General features: G+C 38.4%; 1 pseudogene; it reads right to left on the bottom strand.

Moving 5' to 3' along the window:
* Positions 1–2,916: 2,916 nt before the first annotated feature.
* Positions 2,917–4,084, bottom strand: LOC148917168 (uncharacterized; annotated as a pseudogene).
* Positions 4,085–4,687: the final 603 nt, after the last annotated feature.

Below are 4,687 nucleotides of genomic sequence, written 5' to 3'. Positions count from 1 at the left end.
TCTCTTCGATATTCGGCGAAATCTCGACGGCTGGTGGCGGGTCCTGGCCGGTAGGAAGAGGACGGCGGCCGGCATTTTGGTATCGGCCCGTCGACTTTGGTGGTCGGACGAGAGCACGGCCGGCCAAACGCGGGCCGGCTGTTTCAAATTGCCGTCGCGAACCAAAGGAGAGAGAGAGAGGGATGCGCGGGAGAGAGAGAGTGTGAGAGACGGGGGCAATTCCGTCTTTTAACCAAAAACCCACTTCAAAATATTTACGATTATGCCACTGAGCTTCATTTGATCATATCTCTCTCGCTACAACTCCGGTTCGAGCCCACTACGTGTCTACGGACTTATCTCACCGTGCTCTACGCAACGGTACAACTGGAATTTCCAAATTCCCTCCAGATAAGAAAATGACTAAAATACCCCTATTCCACGGGTAATTTCTCAATTCCACTTAATTAAATTAAAGCATGGGATAAATTTGGGGTCGGGGTGTTACACAATGACTGAATTTGATATTCAATTTAAAATATTTACACTAGTGGATACCACAAAATCTTATATTATATTTAACGAAAGTATAAATAAACTCTTAATTGTTAGTGAATATATTGTTTTAATGGCATACGCATTCTAAGAAACTAGTTTCAACGATCCAACCATCAAACTTGTTTGTTTATACTTCGAGATCATATACACCAAAAATCGAAAAAAATAAGCAAATCAATTTCGAAAAAATAAACTCCGAATGACTGACTAAAATATAAGAAATTTAAAAGAGATATTTAACGAAAGTATTAAACTCTTAATTGTTAGTGAATATATTGTTTTGATGGCATATGCATTCTAAGAAACAGTTTCAAGCCAACCATACTTGTTTATTTATACTTCGAGATATATACGACAAAAATTGGAAAAAATAAACTCAAACTGAAAAAATAAGAAATAAAAGTATGTTCTAGGCATGAAAAATAGTAAGTAATTAAATTAATTTTTTGATTATATTTCAGAGTCTTATTCGTTGTCTGCTTTCCCAGGATCACCACCTCATTATCAAGAGGACATTCTTCACCGTCACCATAACTTAGAGGAGGAAATTTTACAGTTATCTGCAGAGTCCTATTCAGTGGCATCATCTGATAGTAATACCAGCTGCAATGAAGATGATTATTGTGAATCTAAGCAGTCAGCTCCTGAAGTTCATCACTTACTGAATGAGAACTAGTTGAATAAGAATTCTGAAGAACACCCATATTCAGATTGTTTCAAGTATTATAGCATAAAACACGAGGTTCCTCATGTAAGAGCAAATGACAAACATTCAGTTGGAAAATGTGTAGACCAAACATCCAGTTTGGTGTAGTTATAATGAAGGTATGAGTCTAAATAGTTCAGACTGGTTTCAGTTTTTACTTTTTAATAGTCAACGATATATAGTAATCATGTCATGACTTGAAATACATAAAAAGGGAATACATAATAAGCATTTTGGTAGACACACATGGGATTAAGAGGTTGCAAAGGGAAGTTTCATATTATAGTGATAAGAAGTCTTTCCATCAGCTTCTGCACAGATTTCAAAGATGTAGGCTCGTCAGTGTTCTACGTCTTTAAAAGAGAAAAATAATCTGGCAATAGGATGTAGAAGAGTTTGTATTTTTCTAAAACTTAATTTGAAGAGTTGTGGGGGAGTTTTTATCAATAATAGCCAAAATTTAACCCCCAAATTCATAAATGTTAGTTTTTATTAAAACTTTGAAATATAGCCAAAAATTCACGTAAATAGTCGAAAATGCCCTCAAAATTTAAATAACCTAAAAACATAGTTCATCTCCATGGGGACCATCTGTTCACATCATATCAGTTTTTATCCGATGTGTCTTCTTTGCTTCACAAGCTTATATTGCAATCTCGCTTATAAACTTAATTCATGTTGAGGTTCATGATGGGAAGAGTGACAGAGATTTATAAGAAACTTGAAGAGGATTTTGGGGAGACAGTACTTTGTTCCCCAAAGTTTGATCTGCAGACTGTACTTGCGGTATCACCACTTCTGATTGTTGCTTTTGCTGGTGTTAGAGGTGTTCCATTAACCCCAAATAAGAAGCAAACCATGTTAGAACTCCTCACACTGCCGCCTTCACGAGGTAATAGTCCCTCGTGATGGATAGAACAATGATGTGCCTTCTTCCACATGCTTTCTTTTCATTTTATACTTTGAACTTAGGGATGAAACTAAGAAATTATGGAACAATGGTGTGCCTTCTTCCGGATCAGACATTCTTTCTATCAATTCAAGGAAGGTTAAAATGATTTGTTTTATTTATAAATGTGATTCATGACCAGTGATACAAGCTATAGATGCATTTTTTTTTTAAATTTAATTTATTTCCCATTTTAATGTAGATTTATTTTCTTTTTTATTTGAAGGGCATTTGAGTATATTTAAATGGGGTTTTGGCTATATTTGAGAGTTTTTATAAAAACTGCCATTTTTGAATTTAGGGGTTAATTTTTGGTTATTTATGATAAAAACTCGTTGTGGGGTGTGTAGGGTTGTGTGTATAGATGTACTATGATTAAGTATTAAGTTGGATGACCTTTTTTGTCTTTTTACACAATAATAAAACTTACAGCTTAATGATTTAAGTATTTGGGTGAACTAAGAGAAGTGTGAGGTTTAAATAGAAAATCTCATTATCTTAATCTGTTTATATAGAGAATAATTTGTGGAATCAATCTTGAGGAACGTTGTTAATTGCTTAAGATCAAAGCAATGCAACTGTTTACTTATTGGAAATATTTTCATTACAAAGCTATAAAAGTGTTCTAGAGAGTTCAATTGTTAAAGCTATAACACGAGTTACCCAGCCCACCACTCGCTAATTATTTAAAATAATAATCAGACTAGAAACCAATCAAGCTTTGCTACATGAGAGACTTAATGGTTCCAATGATGGAGAAAAACAGCACAAAGAGTCCAACTATAGTTGAACTTCCCGTCCAAAGATCCTTGAAGTAAACTCGTTTCAGGATCGAAATGTTACGGTTGCAGAAGCTGATCTCATAGTGCTCGTTAAGCTGTTTACAGATATCTGCATAGCAGGATCTACCATCCATAATCTGCTCACAAAGTGAATTAATCAGCTTCGCCACTGCGTTGCTGCTGCCTAGCAAGTTAACTATAACTTCGCTTTCAATCAGCGCATTCACATCTTCCACAGTGTCCACAAGCTGATCCAGCATCAAAAAGTAACTGCAAACATAAGCCTTCTTTGGGTACAAAAACTGCTCCAAGGCCATCACGTTTCGAATGACACATTCTACCTCATACCTTGCCCAAAATTTTGTAAGCTTCAAGTTCATATTTCTAAAACATGCCATTTTGAAATTACATTTGTGGTCCTCACCTCTTTTTATGACGAAGCGTTCACTACCTTCATTTGGCCTAAACTTCACCCCTGCTTCCTTCAGCTTTCTTACGTCGTATATACTTTTGGTAAGGATGCAGTCACCATTTCCTACCCAAGTCATTTTTTCGACTGGCCACAGAAAATATCTTACCAAGTCAGTGAAATGTTTCACTTGTACTCCATTCTCAATGGGTTGTAACTTCGTGTATTCCTTAAAGAACTCACAAGTAAGCTTTAGAAAGGGGTGATCATAAGCAGGTTTGGTTTTCTCAATCTCTATACGATGATCATCAGAAGGGGTCGAGTCGGAAAATGGAAAACATGGCTGGAAGCAAGGCAAGCAGTGTTGCAGGTCATCCGCCTCTTCTTTCTCCTGAACATTTTTTCGGGGATTGGAACTGGAATAGGTGGGGTTGGCAAATTCATATAGCCCTTGAAGAAGAGGATAAGGAAGCTGATTTTCAAAGTATCGAGTCTGCTCGACACTTTCCTCGGCAATGGCGATCTTAGAATGTAATAATTTTCATGCTTTTCGGTTTGACAGTTCCTCAAAAAGAGCTCAAGGAGAAGCAGGCATCAATTAGAATTACCTTCACAAAGTCAATATCAAGCTCAATGGACCCTGCATAACAACGAAGAATGTCGTCTTCTTTCTCACGGATGAAATTTTCTAGTTCCTCTTTTGTTTACACCATAATCAACCGAGCATATCCAGTCTCAAAACAACTATCACCAAGGCAGACACGCCTTCTCTCCTGCCGAAGGAAGACACTCTTCCGAGGTGCCAAGCACCTGCGAAACTCCCGAGCCAAAGCTCACAAGCTGTTAAACCTAATTCTCATGACACGTGTCACCACCGCGGCAACACACGAGTCCCACATCGAAATCTACACCAACCTCCCACTTTCACTTCCCTATAAAGGGAGCAGTACCTAGTAAGAGGGTAACTACTTTACTGCCTTTTACTATTACTGCAAAGTTACCCTTCTTAGGCGGCTTAAGCATCGGAGAGCCTTCGGCGAGCACCACACGGTGCGGGCTTGACGCTGCTTCCCCTATTTTGTCTTCTGCAGGCTAGCCTTTATTGAAGGCCCAGGACCCTTTCCTGCTGAAGGCAAGTCCCTTTTTCTCTAAGTTGACCCTCTCGAAAAAGAGCATCAGCTTTGGCGCCGTCTGGGGCCGATACTTGAATCCCATTTTTTCTCTACCAGCCTTGCCTTCTCCTATCCGGCCCCGTCGCCTCTTCTTCACTCCACACTCGGCTATGCCTACTGAGGATAGCCAGG

This window comes from Prunus mume, linkage group LG5 (assembly GCF_029339155.1).
Source record: "Prunus mume cultivar Tortuosa linkage group LG5, ASM2933915v1, whole genome shotgun sequence".
Lineage (NCBI taxonomy): Eukaryota > Viridiplantae > Streptophyta > Magnoliopsida > Rosales > Rosaceae > Prunus > Prunus mume.
This window is presented reverse-complemented; position numbering and strand designations above follow the sequence as displayed.